Below are 17,654 nucleotides of genomic sequence, written 5' to 3'. Positions count from 1 at the left end.
ATACTGGGCTGACAGAGAGTTGTAGTTTCTCCAAGGAACTGTACTGGGCTAAATGAGAGTAGTTTCACAGGGCAGGCTATGTGGCTTACCCTCCCCCTCCAAGGGCAGGAGGAAAGTCCAGCGCCCTTGCCTTATGGGGGGACTGACTCTGGTAATATTTGTGTTCCCAATTTTCCACCTGGGTCGAGTCAGACTGGAGCAGAGTTTTTTTCTCCCGTCTGTGCTGTTCCCATGCTCCCCCTCTCCTGAAGCCTTCCCCCAGCAAATCATCAGAGGAAGAGCTCTGGCTCCATGGGATTCAACCAAAGACGCACATCTTACTGACTCACTCTCTTCCCTTTTGTCAAATTTAGTGACTTTCTCCATCAGAAATGCCCCACCATGAAGGTCAAGTTCCTCAATATCTCATGCTGTGATTTATATAGCCATTTCATGAATGGTATCACTCTTTTTGTTTATTCTCTTTCTATATCATAGCCAAAATGAGCTTTTGAACCATGAATCTGTTCCTTTTGCTTCACTGCCTACAAACCCTATATGGCTTCACATAAAAACCTTCTGTCTAAACATGCTTGTCCTTCACAGTTTGGCCTCCTCTCCTCACCAGATTTATTTCTGAATGACCTTCAACTCCCCTGCCAACAGATGTGCCTAAACTCCAGATGCTGAGACGTTCTTGTCCTCCGCTGCCCCCTTTCCACAGCTAACTGCTGCTCATCTGTCCTACATCAGCTCAGAATTTTACTGTCTGGCGACTTTCCCTGAATTCACTGGGCTCTGTTGCTACCATCTGTTTACCTGCCTCCTTCCTCCCCTCAGTAGCAGAGCGCTTGAGAGGTGCTCTCTGTCCACCCAGGGTCTCCGTCACCCAGCACATGCCTGCTACGAAATGCCCAAGAAATCGTTTATGAAAACGTTATGAAACGAGACATACGGTTATGTCGTAAAACTGCCTGTTACTCAGAGATGAGTTTGTGAGCTCATTTGGAGAGAGACTTGAGTTGATTTGTGTTCTTTCACAAATGTCAAACTGAATGAGTTGGAGAAGCCAATCCACCTGGGATGACTTGAGTGTTTCCTCAGATGTGTCAAAGATACACTCCTATATGTGATCTGCAGGATATTGGAAAGAGAGTTTATATATATTTTAATAAGCTTTCAAAGCCTCTTCTGTCATTTAAGGAAGAACAAAATGCAGGCTGTGGGAATCAATGCATATTCTAGAGGCTTGCGCAGTATCATTAAATCTGAGAAGTAGAACGACGTTCACATGAGCGAGTTTGCAATCAGCCTTTCTGGAATTAAAGACTGCCTTCCCAGCTCCTGTCTGGAGGACTCTGGATATATTATCTGGCCTCTCCAAGGTTCTCATCCATAAGACAGGGTGATACTTTGTGCTATGCAGGCCTGTCCTGAGGATTAAATGAGCTGATGGATGCCGTGCTAGGTCGGTGCCCGCAAGCATCACAGAATCACTTTCTAAAAACAACTATTCATGTTACTACGTGTTCCCACACCTTTTTTAAAAAAGAAATTCTCTATAATAATGTACTGTGTCACTTTGGGCGGCTGCAGAAGGAAAGCATCAGAATAAATAAAATCTTCATAGAGCAGGCAAGCAGGGCCCAGAAGGAAGACAGAAGGATCCCAGAAACAACACGCGAGCTTAAATACCAGGGAAAACAGCCACCTGCTGAGGGGAGCCTGCAGACCGCGCTGGCTCCCACACCCCTGGGGGAGATGCCCTGGGCGCCCGGGGCTCCCGCACCCGCCCCGCCTGTTAGGAAGCGGCAGCCTCGGGCACTGTGGCAGCACAACAGCCCCTCGCACACCAGACAGGAGCAGGTGTCTCTGGAGGGGCTGGGAACCGCTCAGCTGTCTCTCCCTGGGTCCTGGCACTTCGTCCTGCACAAGGACAGAGGAGCTCCGTCTGCTCCCTCACGCCTGCCCCTCGCCAGCCCTGCCCCCGACAACCTGCTGCCCAAGCCACAGCTGCCGCGTCCATGGCTGTGAGGTGTGCTCACCTGGGCGGCTCTGGGCAGCCCTGCCCTGGGGGGGGGTGTGTGTGTGGGGGGGTCCGGCCGAGCCGCACCTGCAGGCCCTGTTTGTACTTCCCCGAGTCCCCGTGCTCACGGCGGACTCACTGAGGTCACGACGTCAGTGTCACCAGTTCTGGCTTTGCCAGGGGTACGGGCTCCCCCTGCACCATGTGGGTCCCCGGGGCACACCTTCCCTCTCCCTGATGCTCTGTAATTCGCTGAGCCCAGAAACATCCTGACCCCAACTCTAGTAAACGTGCAGTCATGAGTGGGAGGCAGTGCAAGGACGAGCACCTAGCCCGGCACAGCCCGGGGAGGCCCAGCTCCCCGTAACCGTATTAGGGCTCCTGCCGCCCCGCACACCCCGGTCACCACCAAAGCGCAGGAAGAAGCACCTGAGGGTCACCAGTGGGCGCTTCCGGAATATTTTCAAACTCCACTCTACACTGATAATAAAAGATCATGTGGTGGTAGAGTCAGAATCCTGGCTACCCATGACGGAAGTTTCTAGAAAAGAGCCGGAGGGGGACTTCTGGGCGCTGGCTAGGTGCCTGCGAACCAGTTCCTCCAACTCAGCCACTGTAGTGTGCCCCTTCGGTCGGTAAGCTTCCCGAGGAACCGCGCCAGGGGCTGGGGGAGCGCACGGCCTGCAGTCCGGGGCGCACGCGGCTCCGAGCGGGGGGACTGAGCCTCCACTCGAGCTGTCCGAGTCCTAATGCCACGACAGGGATGGCTCCTTTCTCCTGTGTCCATTCAAGCAGAGCCGGGAAGCTGATTTTGAGATTCACCAGCACGCGGCAACACCGGCTGGCTGAAATGATCCTTCGCGGGTCTCCACCCAGACCCCTCCCTTCTGAGTGGCCCGCGGTGACTGCGAAGGAAAGCGCTGGGATGGCTGGTGCGGGCTGAGCCTGGACGGCGGCGAGTCAGGGAGGCCCTCGTGGGAGGAGCGGAGGGACGTGCGCTGTGGCCCAAGCACAGAGGGACTGGAGCGTAGAGCCTGCGGGGGGTTCCCATCCGTCCTGGAAGGACGCCGCGCAGTAGCACCTGCCGTCCGCAGGGGCATCTCCCTGAGGACCCAGCCTCAACCCTGTCCTGCCCGGCCGTGCGCTTGTCCCGCTCACGTTGTTTCCATTCAGTTCTTCGAGTCCCTCAGTATAACATCTGTGCTTCCTCCAAAGTACAGTGTGCGTGAGTGTGTGGGTATCTTCTCGACCACAGTGTCCACGGTTGCGGAGTTCCTAAATAGGCCTAGAGAAGAGGTGGACATGAGGAATTCCATGAAGAAAACACGAGATTGAATTGCAAGGTGCAATTTAATAGAGTTTCAAACAAGCCAATTTAAGTGTATATTGTTTTGGAATGTTTCCATATGTGATAAATGAAAATAAAGCAGGGAAATATTATGTTTTACCTTTTGATACTTCTTTCTTTCTTTCTTTTTTTTTTTTTTAAGATTTTATTTATTTATTTGACAGAGAGAGAGACAGTGAGAGCAGGAACACAGCAGGGGGAGTGGGAGAGGGAGAAGCAGGCTTCCCGCAGAGCAGGGAGCCCGATGCGGGGCTCGATCCCAGGATCCTGGGACCATGACCCGAGCCAAAGGCAGACGCTTAACGACTGAGCCACCCAGGCGCCCCTTTGATACTTATTTCTAAATTAACTATTTTTTCAGATAATATGGTTTTAACCATACTTTTATTTTTGAACTATGTTTTTAAAATATTTTTTGAGACCTTATGGCCCCACGGTGTTTTGTACACCTTCTTAATAACACATATATTCTTTAATTTTAGGATGTAAGCGTCTATACAGCTTTTAAATTATTAATTATGTTGTTCTAAATGTTTTTACTGATTTCTGGTATTATTTACCTATCAGTAAGTGAAAAAGATATGTTGAAATTTTATGCTGGTGGATATGTAAATTTCTCCCTGTAGTTCTATCACTTTTATTTTATATATTTTAAGATTGTGTTAATAAGTACATATAGTTGAGAATTATTTTATTATATGATTTGGACATTTTATCACTATATAGAAACCCTCTCTGGTTGCAGTAATGCTTTCTTGTCTTCACTGTTTTGTCTTCTATTAACATCGGTTTTCCTACATTCTTAGTGTTTTTATAAGTCAAGGTATCTTATTCCACATGTTAACCTGATCTGTCATTATATGTTGGGTCGGCCTCTAGAAGAGGGAAAATAGCAGTATTTAATATTTAGTTTCCTATAATACAATATTCATAGGCAAAAAAGAATAATAGTTGGCTCTGGAATTACTTTTCCTGAGTTTGATGCCTACTTCTATTAATTGCTAGCTCTAAGACCTTGGAAAAGTGATTTACTTACTTGTTGCTTTCTCAGCAATAAAACAATGGTAATAAAATTAAATTATTTAATATTTGTGAAGCATTATATAAATGTTTGGTGTTTGAAAGAGTAAAACGTCTCCCAGACTGAAAGAGTGAAAATCAGCTCATACTGAAAAAGAGAACAAAAGTATTTATCAGGCTGAGAGAACATACACAGATAAAGCAGGCTGCAAAGTGAACAGGTAACACCCTTTCCTCCAAGGCCATGGAGCAGCTGAAAAACACTGTAAATGCCCCTCTTGAAATGACTACTACTTTCATACCAATGATATCCCAAAACCAGTTTTTATATATCTATCTGTTACTGGGAATACTCAGTTGCTAAATCACCTTGGACTCATGGTTGCAGCCAATTCTTACTTAATGCTGGCGTCTCCTAATTACTAATCTGATCTCAGAAACATTAACCAATTCTGCTTCCCTGAGCCCCTACTAGGAATCCTTTAGCAGAAACCCAAACATTACAATAGATGCTTCATATCTTTCATTTATATGAGAGACCATTCCATGGTTCCTCTGGAATGTCCTCCGTCTATCTCTTGACTAACAAATCAGATTTATTTAGCCTACAGGTTTGTTTCTAGAGATCTGGTGGTTCCCGGATAAAGCTGCTTAGGCATTAACGTGTTGTAGGATATACGGATATACTTGGATTTGTATTCAACATCTCTTTGATTTGTATTTTTCCCATATTTGTGCTTATCATTTCTTCTTGTTTGTCTTTTTCGACTAGATTTCTGGTTTTGCTGATTCCCCCTTTTATTTTACTGTTCTCCTCTACTCAGCCGTGTGGTATTCAGTTTTTCAGTTCTTTGTGTGCTTATTATGGAAAATTTCATCATACATGGTTGACTTTACAGAGCCTGAAGTTAATCTACTTCATAACCTCCTCCAAGCACTACAGCACTCTAACACATTTTACATCTAATTGCTTCTGCCTCTTAAAGTATTCCGAGCCAGTGTTTTAATTCCTACCTTTTCAATCAACAAAGGAGACATCATATGTCAGCATCATTATTCTCTTATACTGGCAATATTTGCTTATGTTTACCTATTTACCAATTTCTGTTTTTTTCATTTACAGTTTAACTCTCTTAGATTTTTTTTTTTTTTGTAATTCTTCAAGTGTGAACTTGAAGATTCCTTGGTAAAGCTTTGATAGTGTGATATTGCTGTTTTACTTCATCTCATATGATATTTATTTTATCCTCATTCTTGAAAGATAAATTTACTCTGTATAACCCTCTGGGTTGACAGCATTTTTTACCTAACGGTTTCAAAATACATCTTATCATTTCGGGCTTTTACATTTTGCTTTTGAGAAATCTATGTCAATTTGCACATCCTTTCCTCAGAAATCTTTTTTCTGGTTGCTTTAAAATCTTTTACTCTTTTGTGTTATAAATTGCACTGCAATGCATCTGATGAGATCACCTTCTATTTAATCTGCTAAGACTGTGTTGTGCTTTCTGTGTCTGTGGGATCTTGTCTTCCCTCACTTCTGGAAAATTACCATCTCCCATCCCCTTCCTTATTACAATGGCATTTAGCCCAAGTTCCAAGCCACCTCAGAGAGTTACTCACTTTTCTCCGGGTATCTCCATGTGTATGTGAGGTATACGTGTTAATAAATGCCTGCTTGCTATTCTCTTGTTGGTCTGTCTTTTATTTCAGAGGTCCCAGCTTGGAACTCAGAGGGTAGGAGGAAAATCATTTCCCCACTAAAACCACACGTGCACAGGAGGAGCATGGTGATTCTTGTCCTCTCCAGATCCACAGTTGTGATGTGCTCAGAAAACAGAATTTCCAGCCATCCGTTGTTACTTCCCCGTGCAAAAAGAAAACCTCGAGAAAAAAAGGAAAGCGACTGCGATGTGTTTGGGAGCTGGTCCCCATTCTGATTCACAGCCTTGGAACTTAGGGAAGGTGAGGAGGGGCCAGAAAAATGGGAAAGGCTGGATCTGGAAGCCTCACTAGTTGTTCATTTTCCCACTGCACATCCTTCCTATTAAAATAATTAAGCCTAATTAAGACTGAGAACAGTTCTGAACCCAACACTTGCTGTAATTGTGGAGGGACAGGGAAAGCTCTACTTCAGGGACTGAGATTCTGCCAAGGGTTTTCTCCTCCTTGACAGGCTGACAGCTTTGAAAAGTGAAGTCTTGGTCCCAGGTTATGTTAGTCAACAGCTCCTCAAATCCAGAGGGTACATATATGGCTTGGGGAGGGGGAGGGTTCACCTGCCAGAAGGAGCGGCAAAGAGCCTGGCTGCACAGCAGGTAGCCCGTGAGCATACCTGATGGATTCTTGTCTCCCTCCCTGTGCCAGAGAAACTTTCCCTCAGACGCAGGGACGGTGCTTCTGTCTTTGACTAAGGAAGGCAATTCCTGAGAGGGTCTGTGAGCCTGAGCACCTGGCCTCCTGATCCTGCAAAGGTATGTCCCCGGGGCCAGAAAGATGATGGGGACCAGTTCCAGCAAATGTGCCTCCAGACACATGTGGGCACGGTCCCGAGTTCAGGCTGTGGTCCCACGGGAGAGCTCTGGGGTGGGCTCTCACTGAGGGGGCCCACTTTCTTTATCCGGAAATCGAGATGGGCTAGAGCTGATCCAGTTCCTGGGAGCAGCTGTTCCTTCAGCCTCCGTGGCCCCTGCACCCGGCCTGTGCAAGCATCACCTGCAGTGATGAACCTCGTAGCCCTCATTTGGTGCATTCCTGTGTTTGCCTATGAGCCAGCTCTGTCTTCCCCAGTGTGTGACACATCCCCCAAGTGCATGGGGGTAATTGGAAGGTTTTCTCCTGCCTGCGTCCTTAAGCCTCCGGATCCTAATATTGATAAGAACACCATCCGTGTAAGTCACCTTCCCCCACCACATGCCGGCTGGATGGGGCACCTATTAGTAGCCATTAGGATTAAAGTGACAGGGGCTGTTGGCAAATTCCTACTTTTTTTTTTTTATTATGTTATGTTAGTCACCATACAGTACATCATTAGTTTTTGATGTCGTGATCCACGATCCATTGTTTTCATATAACACCCAGTGCTCCATGCAGTACATGCCCTCCTTAATACCCATCACTGGGCTAACCAATCCTCCCCCCCCCAAAACCCTGTTTGTTTCTCAGAGTCCATAGTCTCTCATGGTTCATCTCTCCCTCCAATTCCCCACCCCCATTTTTCCCTTCCTTCTCCTAATGTCCTCTATGCTATTCCTTATGTTCCACAAATAAGTGAAACCATATGATAATTGACTTTCTCTGCTTGACTTATTTCACTTAGCATAATTTCCTCCAGTCCCATCCATGTTGATGTAAAAGTTGGGTATTCATCTTTTCTGATGGCTGAGTAATATTCCATTGTATATATGGACCACATCTTCTTTATCCATTCATCTGTTGAAGGGCATTTCGGCTCTTTCCACAGTTTGGCTATTGCGGACATTACTGCTATGAACATTGGGGTGCATAGGGCCCTTCTTTTCACTACATCTGTGTCTTTGGGGTAAATACCCAGTAGTGCAATTGCTGGGTCATAGGGTATCTCTATTTTTAAATTTTTGAGGGGGCACCTGGGTGGCTTAGTTGGTTAAGCAACTGCCTTTGGCTCAGGTCATGATCCTGGAGTCCCTGGATCGAGTCCCGCATCAGGCTCCCCGCTCAGTGAGGAGCCTGCTTCTCCCTCTAACCCTCCCCCCTCTCATGTACTCTCTCTCTCTCTCTCTCATTCTTGCTCTCTCAAATAAATCTTTAAAATAAATAAATAAATAAATTTTTGAGGCACCTCCACACTGTTTTCCAAAGTGGCTGTACCAGCTTGCATTCCCACCAACAGTGTAAGAGGGTTCCCCTTTCTCCACAACCTCTCCAACATTTGTTGTTTCTTGCCTTGTCCATTTTTGCCATTCTAACTGGTGTGAGGTGGTATCTCAGTGTGGTTTTGATTTGGATTTCCCTGATGGCTAATGATGATGAACATTTTTTCATGTGTCAGCCATTTGTATGTCTTCTTCAGAGAAGTGTCTTTTCATATCTTCTGCCCACTTTTTGACTTGATTATTTGTTTTTTGGGTGTTGAGTTTGAGAAGTTCTTTATAGATCTTGGATACCAGCCCTTTATCTGATATGTCACTTGCAAATATTTTCTCCTATTCTGTGGGTTGCCTCTTTGTTTTGTTGACTGTTTCCTTTGCTGTGCAGAAGCTTTTTATCTTGATGAAGTCCCAAAAGTTCATTTTTGCTTTTGTTTCACTAGCTTTTGGAGATGTATCTTGAAAGAAGTTGCTGTGGCCGATGTCAAAGAGGTTACTGCCTGTCTTCTCTTCTAGGATTTGGATGGATTCCTGTCTCACATTGAGGTCTTTCATCCACTTTGAGTTTATCTTTGTGAATGGTGTTAGAGAATGGTCGAGTTTCATTCTTCTGCATGTGGCTGTCCAATTTTCCCAGCACCATTTATTGAAGAGACTGTCTTTTTTCCATTGCAAATTCCTACTTTTGAACTGCCAGGTTTGAATACCCTGAGGCTGTCCACGTTCACTTAACCACAGCCTCTGTAGCAGGAAGCCCTCATCTCATATTTTAGTGGAGAAAACAGGCTGAGAGTGACGCACTGACTTGGCTCAGCTGGTAGGTGTCAGATCCAGAATGGGTTTCACCCAACTACTGAGTGTGAAGCATGTCTTTTACAGTTGTTTACTTGACCATTTCCAAAACATAATCTGGGAGAGTACCATCCCTCCCCCCTCTGACATTGTTCCTATTATTCAGTCAGAAAGAAAGAGACGTCGTTTATTAGGTGATACAGAAAGTGGTCCCAATTCGGACTCAGAACTGTGAAATTTGGGGAAGATGGAAAGAAGCCTGGAAAAATGGGAAACATTTTATACAGAAAAGTATTGAATATCGGTCATTAAATTTTTACAACTTTGGTAGGATATGGGGAGTGGGGTGAAGGCTTGTGGAAAGGCTTCCCAAGTATATAGAATCTATGCAAATCCTGGAAGTTAAATCAAACATCCTGGTTTATTTTGGGGGAAATTGTCAGCAGTTTTAAATGAATTTCTAGGTGAAAAATGAGATTGGTTAGGTTAATGATGGAAGAGTAAGTTTTTATGCAGGCCTGAAGGGTTGACAGTGGGTTTGGACTGGTTACAATCGAATCAGTTCTGCTGTTAACCAGGTTGGGAAAACAGACGTGGTAAAGCTGACTGCTAAATTACCTGAAAACATTGTTTCTCCGGGGTTATTCAGCAATGGTGAAAGGCCATTACAACCGTTTGTTTGAGTGATTTCCCTTTTCTTACCAAAGATGCCCCTCCCCATGTTGCTTCACTTCACCAGTATTAGGGATCCCTAATTCATAAACTGCCCTCAATTCCTGACAGCACCCAGTTCCTTCTTAATTGTCTTTTCCTAACACCCCACTCCTCCTCCCTGGGAAATAGAAACACATCCTGAAGTTATCCAGGCTTCCCATAGAGTCTCCTCAGATTCCTCAGTGGGGCTCAGACCTCCTATAATGACCCTTGCAGGCAGCATTCCAAGGTCCCCCCACACCCTTGCCTAGGGTCAGATCTGAGTTTTGCAGCCCACAAACTGTTTCTGGAGGTCGTTGGCCGATTAGGCTTTAAAAGTTGGGGTCCTATCTCAAAAGGCTATGCAGTTTGATTTGATGTTGAGAACTAGAAAAACCCATTGAAAACTTGTAAGCAATGAACTCACAGAATCATTCTGGGCTTTAAAAGACAAGTCTGGAACTATTAAGGTGTATGCATCAGAGATATAAAAATTGAAATAATCAGGAGACAAACCAGGAAATTGTTATACTAATCAAACAGGTATGTGATGGATGCTGAATATAAGAAGGGGCACGATGACAGATAAGACAGGCTAAATTTGTGAACTATGAAAGATGTGGAAGCAAGAGGAGTTATTCTAAGTTCCTGTTGTGGGGTGTAGGGAGGTGGAGTGGTTAAGAAGAAGACCCAGATTTTCTGCAGTTGGCTGATGGTAATATCATATGACGAAGTAGAAAACACAGGGTGACATTGGTTGGGGGACTTTTAGTTCAATTCAGCCCATGCTGAGATTGAAAATATCTGGAATATATAAACTATTGAGCACATAGGTTGTCTTTGCTGGCATGGAGCCAGAAACCAAAATCTAGATTGCAAATTTAGGTTTTTGTATTCTTATTCCCAAGATTGCATTTGAAGCCACATTGGATGATCTACAAACAGTGCTCCCAGGGAAAGGAATAGAGAGTTCTTTGTACAAAAATCTGCTCCATTACATATATCCTGACTGTCCTTTATACACTAGAAAAGCCCTTTGATATTATTCTTTGCAGATACATATCATCATTACTGTTGCTTTCTTCAAGAGGTGTTTGCTAGATCCAAAGATTTCCTGCCCATGAAATAAGAGATGTTTCTGATGATTATTAAAGGAACAATATTCCTCTCTGTAATTGGACCTGGCATGGTGGGGAACGTCTTTGTTTTTGTGAATTACATGTGCATTTTCTTTGGGGACACTAAAAAGAAATCTGTACATCTAATTCTCATCCACTTGGCTTTTACAAATATCATAATACTTTTTTCCAAGGTAACACTAAAAACAATAGAAACTTGCGGTTTGCGAAACTTCCCGGACGATACAGGCTGTAAAATGTTTGCGCACCTCGAGAGGGTGGCCCGGGGCCTCTGGACCTGCACCTGCAGCTTCCTCACTGTGGTCCAGGCACCACCATCAGCCCCAGAGCCTCCGTGCGCACCAGCTTCAAGCCCGCATCCACATGGCGTATCCTTCCCTCTTTCCTCTTCTTTTGGATACTCAATTCCTTGCTCAGCATGAACTTACTCTATTACACGAGAAACATCAGCAGCCTAAACAGGTCACAAATTGGTAAAAGCGAAGGCTACTGTGTTTTTCTACCAGCAAGCCAGACAACGAAGTGGGTTTTTCTCATTCCCATGGCCCTGGGAGATTTCCTGCTTCTGGGTCTCATGGGCTGGCCAGTGTCTCCACGGTATGCGTTCTCCAAAGCACCACAAGCATGCCGGCTACCTGCAGAAACCCGAGGTTCTCTACCACAGCCCCCTGAGATGAGAGCCGCGCACAGTGTTCTCCTGCTGGTGCTTTGTTTTCTTTTCTTTTATTGGTCAGATTGTATTATTTTGTTAAGCTTAAATTCCTCCTTAGAGAATAATTCTTTCATATTAATTGTTCGAGAGTTTCTAAGTCTTGGTTAGGCAATTCTCAGCCCATTCGTGCTGATTCACAGAGATAGACATGTGGTTGAATGTTTGGCACACTCAGTAAAACTAAAAAAATGTCTGTTTTGTCATTGATCCTTTCAGTAAGGAAGCTTGAAACAACCATTAGTTTTGCTATGCTGTGTTTAAAAATAAAACAAGTACAGGTAACGTGAACATGTAACAGATATCTTAAAGATGGAATGAAACTTGTTCTCATAAAAGAAACTGGGGACCTTGGGCCCTGAGCTGACACAGGAGACCATGAACAGGGACTCAGTCATCTTGTTTTCCATCCTGCCATCCTCAAGAAGTAGCTTAAATTCTCACGTTGGGAAGATGGCTCCTTCACTACCAAGACTCCAGGAGTAAGAAGTGAGGAAACAATTTGGCCAAGTTTATCAAAATTACGAGAGCATTTACCTTTTGACCCAGTAATTCCACTTCTAGGACCTGATCCTATAAATGTAATTGTTCATGTGAGAATTACAGTAGGAAAATATTATACGTTACAGAGTTATTTTTTAAGAAACAAATATCCAGCCAAAGAGATTATTTTTCTAGTTATTTGAAAACATCCCTCCATCCATAAATATTCATCCTTACAAAGGGATTTTATAAAATTTTTGAAAAAATGAGCAAGTTCAAATGTGCAGATAGGGCGTGACATCCGTGGGAGATTTTAATCAATGAAAGAAAAGCAATTCCAGAGTAATGGTATCAAATGGAATAAAATATATTTAATTTGATGTTATGTACAGGAAGAATCTCTGGAAGAATAAAAAATAAACTGTAAGAATAGTTTCCTGTTTTGAGAAAAACCAGGTAAATGGAGGCATAGTAGGCAGAAGTTCATTTTATGTCTTTCTATATTTTCTGATTTGCTAAACATGTGAATGTATCTTTTTTTTTTTTTTTTTAGATTTTTATTTGAGAGAAAGAGAGATAGTGAGAGAGAGAGAGCACAAGCACGGGGAGAGGGAGAAGCAGGCTTCCCGCGCAGGGAGCCCGACGCGGGGCTCGATCCCAGGACCCTGGGACCATGACCTGAGCTGAAGGCAGACACTTAACAACTGAGCCACCCAGGGGCCCCAGTGAATGTATCTTTTTACATGAATAAATAAACTAAGTTTGAAAACAATTTGTGGGTTTTTTTCTAGCCATCATTTGTGAGTGCTCTGGTACCCCCACAATGCAAACTGTCTATTATCAGAGAGCACAAAATGATCTGGCTTTACATTAATTTAAATGAAGAATTTAGTTCTTAATTTCTGAAATCGGAATTAATTATAGGGATGTGTGTATAGGGTATGGTTCAGGCAATAGTGTGTCTGATGAAGTCATCTTGAAAAATATCTGATACTTTTTTATTTATTACATATGTTTATAGTACAAAATCTTAGAATTGATATAAATAGGCTTTCCCTCCATGTGTAAGAACCTCTTTACCATAGTTCAGGTTTGCTCATGTATGCTTGTAGGTATTTTATTCCTGTACCAAACACCAGTAATTACCTCCTTCTTTCTGGCTTCATTATATCATGTCCACACTTCAATAACCTTAATAAGCTACTGACGTTATGATGTTATCGTGGAATTCTTTTAAAAGCTTATTTTCCTCACAGTACTGTGGGTGCCTGGAGGCTCCGGAGCGGAGCACTTCATAGGCTTGGAGTCTTCCCAGACCTGTGTAGAGCGGAGGAGGCTGAGAGTGTTGACCAGCCCTCCAAGGACAAACCTGTGCGTCCCGAGGGGGGACACCGAGGTCGCAGCGGGGAAGGAGCTCGGGCCCAGGTCGGGGGGTGTCTGTGTTGCACGTGTTCCTCTCGCACGTTCCTCTGGAGCTCCGGAGCATCCTACCTCCATCCCTTCCCTCCCCGCTCCCGCGAATTTAAAGAAGACAACCTGGTCTTTCCTTGGAAACTGTCCCTTGCGACCCGCCCCAGCACTGCCCCGTCCCTCGCCAACCCCCCTAACACTTTCAGTGACCGGTTTTGGATGTAACCCCCAAACCAGCCTCTGAGACTGACGAGGGCAGGAGCACTTAGTTCACCCATCATTGCCAGGCAATCCTCTGCCTTCAAGGAGTATTTCCTGAAGACATGGGAATAACTGCATGAGTCCAAGTGTATGTCATCCCGGATGGGTAAGTAATGTCAGAGAATATTCTCCAGTTACTCTTTGGGACGAGCATCAAAGAATGTAGGGAGAAATGACAAGGATAAGAATCACTTGTATGAGGTTGAGGGCAGAAGGACGAACACTGAGGAGAAACTGGGAAAGGCATGTTGCGGGCGGGGGGAACCACCATCTCCAGGTGTAAAAACACACGGCCTTATTGCATCACCAGAAAATTACAACCTGTATGTTATTTTCACTAAAAGGGTCACCATACAATGGAGTACCTTTGTTTGAGAGGGAAGTATTTTCCTTGTATTGGTTTTCCACAGACCGCTCGATTCTGTGAAGCCAAGTGTTTGGGCAAAGACTCCTACTTTCAGATTTTCTTTCCCATTAATGCAGTTTCATTTTCTCTCCATTATAAATAGCCCCAAACTCTGAATATATTCCCAGGCAGGCCTATGAGGTTTTCGGTGGTTTTGTACTAGGTTATGTGGAAGAGGTGCTGCCGAGTTTGTTTGCTGAAGATGGAGAGGAATGGGAGAAAGCAGGCAGAGAGCGCTGGGCCAGCCCCTAGAGGGCAGTACTGAAGCTCTCAGATGAGTGAGACTCTTTTTATGGTATTATTTCCAATTTCCAATGTGGTTTTAAATTGCTATAATAAGGGCACCTGGGTGGCTCAGTCGTTAAGCATCTGCCTTCGGCTCAGGTCATGATCCCAGGGTCCTGGGATCGAGCCCCACATCGGGCTCCCTGATTGGCAGGAAGCCTGCTTCTCCCTCTCCCGCTCCCCCTGCTTGTGTCCCTGCTCTCGCTATCTCTCTCTCTGTCAAATAAATAAATAAAATCTTAAAAAAAAAAAAATTGCTATAATAAAATGTCTTCGCTTTTTTTTAAAGAAGATTTTGGAAGAATATTTTTACTAGAATATCTTAAAGATAATAGCTTTTAAACAGAAGGCAATGTAATTGCAAGAACTACTTGAAAGTTGAGAAAAATTGCCAATCATGCTCCTAAATGGGTAGATCTCAAACATCTGTCCATCTAAAACCTATATTCTATTGTTATATAAATATAAAACACGAAAAGAATTGTGAAACGAAATTTCCACTGTCCCAGAGAATCTCGCTTACTCGGGTGTTAGTGGTAACATTGTAAAATGAAACAACAATTTGGAAACTGGTCAATCTGGTCGATGGCTAAAAAGAGTCATAGAGTTCAGGCCCTTGACCAAGTAATTCTCCTAATTATGAATTGCTTAAAAACAAAAGCCCTTCAAGGAGTATGCTAAATATCAAGAGAATAGATTTGGTTGGGTAAAATTGAGGACTAATCTGCCAAATCTGCTCTCAAAAACTAATGTCCCCAAAGCAGGAACACTCCCTTAAGGAAGGAAGGGGTGAACTGCAGAGGTCATATGGTCAGTAAAGATGAAGGTAACCTTCTCCAGGTGAAACTCAGCACACGGAACAGATCTTTCTTTCTTTCTTTTTAATTTATTGATTGAAGTCATCTCTACCCCAAAGTGGGTCTGGCAGCCCTGACTCCCAGACCAAGAGCCACATGCCCTAGCCCCCGAGCCAGCCAGCCGCGGCCTGAACAGACCCCTGAAGGGCGCCTATCCCCAACTGGAAATGCCAGGAGCAGACTTTTGAAAACATTCGTGAATCTCTCACACCAAAAGCACAGAGCCGACGAAGGTGGGACTTGAACCCACGCGTGCAGAGCACAATGGATTAGCAGTCCATCGCCTTAACCACTCGGCCACTTCGTCTCCACACTCCGGCCCCTGGGGTACTGAATTCCAGAGCTTACCCGGGAGCTCCGGCGCCTCGGATGGAAGGACCAGGAGAGGCTCGGGGACGTCCGCGGGACATGGGGGTGGCCGGCTTCTACACGAGTGGACCAAGGACTGGCCTGGGAGCCTCGCGATGGGAAAAGGCGGGGTCCGCTCTCCCAGGACCCAGGACAGGGGTCGAGCGGCCACCGCAGCACCTTCCCGCGGGGTCGGGGTCCCCCGGGGGCGCATGCGCGCAGGCGGTGGGCGTGGCCCGGCGGCGTGGGAACCTGTGGGCGGTGAGCACCTGCGCGCCGGGGGCGCCCACCTGAGCCCACCTGAGCCCGCCGCGGGCAGGGGCTGCCACGGCCAGTGTCCCCGGAGCCGACGTCGGGGGCCCTGGCGAGTCGGGACTGGGGGTTCGTGGGAACCGAGACAGTGTGGGCGGTTAGACGGCGGGGCCGCGTGGGGCCGCGCCCCGTTTCCACTCCGGGTCCTTACCGCCTGGACGCGGCGGGGTGACACTGCGCAGGGAGGGGCCCTTCGCTCGTGGGGCTCTTCCCCGCCCCTCCGCCTCCGACGAACCGGGAGTTCAGTGTCCTAATCGTTTCAGATGTAAAATTTCATGATTCAGCGCTTCCACCGGACACCCAGGGTTCATCACAGGTGCCCTCCTAACCCCCAGCCCCCAAGTCCCCATCCCCCGCCCGCCTCCCCTCTGCTGCCCCTCAGTGTGTTCTCCAGAGTTACGAGTCTGTTCCTTGGTTTTCCTCTCCTCCCCGCCCCCCCGCCACTGTTTGTTTGTTTTGTTTCCTAAGCTCCGCATATGCGTGAGGTCATACGGTATTTGTCTTTCTCTGACTGACTGATTTCGCTCAGCATTCTACTCTAGCTCCATCCAGGTGGTTGAAAACCGCAAGAGTTCATTCTTTCTTACGCTGAGTAGTATTCCGTCCTATGCGTACATACACCGTTTCTTTATCCATTCACCCGTCCATGGGTACCTGGGCTCTTACCGTAGTTGGGCTATTGTAAATAATGCAGCTCTGAACATCAGGGTGCACGGACCCCTGCAGATCAATATTGTATCCTTTGGGTAAATACCTAGTAGTGCAATTGCTGGATTGCTCAAGACTAACCTTCAGAAAAGAGAACTGCCCTGTGAAGGTTAGTCTTGAGCAAGTTTTCTAGAGGTGACCGACAGAGAGAGAGAGAGAGAGAGAGGGTGTCCCAGACGGAGGAAGGGCCTGAGCAAAGGCAGCGAGGCTCGCAGGACCTAGAGGAATGGTGAGGAGTCCCCGAGAGTTCACGCTCTTGAGCCACAGCTCCTCAGGTCCAGAATTTGCCTCAGGGACTGTTCGATGTTTTTTAAAGAATTTTTTTGTTTGTTTGTTTGTTTGTTTAATTTAGAGATTGTTTCAAACAGAGACAAGTTTGGAGGATAAATATAGCACCACGTTTAACCTTGTGTATGGTGTGAAGAATGGATCTAATTTTAATTTTTTCCAAATAGCTATATAATTGATCCAAAAGCCTTTATTAAAATCTTTTTCTCAGGGATTTGAAATATCACTTCTATCTTACACTAGACTTGCGTAGGTAGTTGTATCTATTTGTGAAATTTCTGTTCGGCCCACTGTCTGCCTGCCTACTCATGCACCAGTAACACACTGTTGATTATAGAGGTTTCGTTGTATATTTTAACGAGGGGGCCAGTGTCCCTTAAAGGTTTTCTCTTTGGTATTTTCCTAGATATTCCTGTATGTTTACTTTTCCATATTAACTTAATGATAAACTTTTCTAGCTGCGTGGGTATGCTCACTGGACATTTTTATTGGGACCACATTAAATTTGTAAATAGCTTAGGGACTCTTTCCTCCATCAGTCCGTGCTGCCATAATGATGCACATGAATGTCCTGACAGATGTTCTCAAGAGCATTAACAGTGCCAAGAAGAGAGGCAAACACCACGTTCTTATTAGGACAATGCCCCAAGTCATCGTCTGGTTTCTCGCTGTGATGGTGAAACGTGGTTACATGGCAAATATGAAATCACTGATGATCACAGAGCTGAGAAAATTGTTGTGA

At 45.3% G+C, this 17,654-nt stretch overlaps 1 non-coding gene and 1 pseudogene across 1 annotated transcript; one reads left to right on the top strand and one right to left on the bottom strand.

Annotated features, from left to right (window-relative positions):
• Positions 1–10,826: 10,826 nt before the first annotated feature.
• LOC144378939 (putative vomeronasal receptor-like protein 4) lies at positions 10,827–17,654 on the top strand (annotated as a pseudogene).
• TRNAS-GCU (transfer RNA serine (anticodon GCU)) lies at positions 15,482–15,563 on the bottom strand. Its single transcript has one exon. It is a non-coding gene; the product is annotated as a tRNA-Ser (tRNA).

This window comes from Halichoerus grypus, chromosome 9 (assembly GCF_964656455.1).
Source record: "Halichoerus grypus chromosome 9, mHalGry1.hap1.1, whole genome shotgun sequence".
Lineage (NCBI taxonomy): Eukaryota > Metazoa > Chordata > Mammalia > Carnivora > Phocidae > Halichoerus > Halichoerus grypus.
Note: the sequence above shows the minus strand (reverse complement) of the source record. Positions and strands in the feature narration are given on the sequence as shown.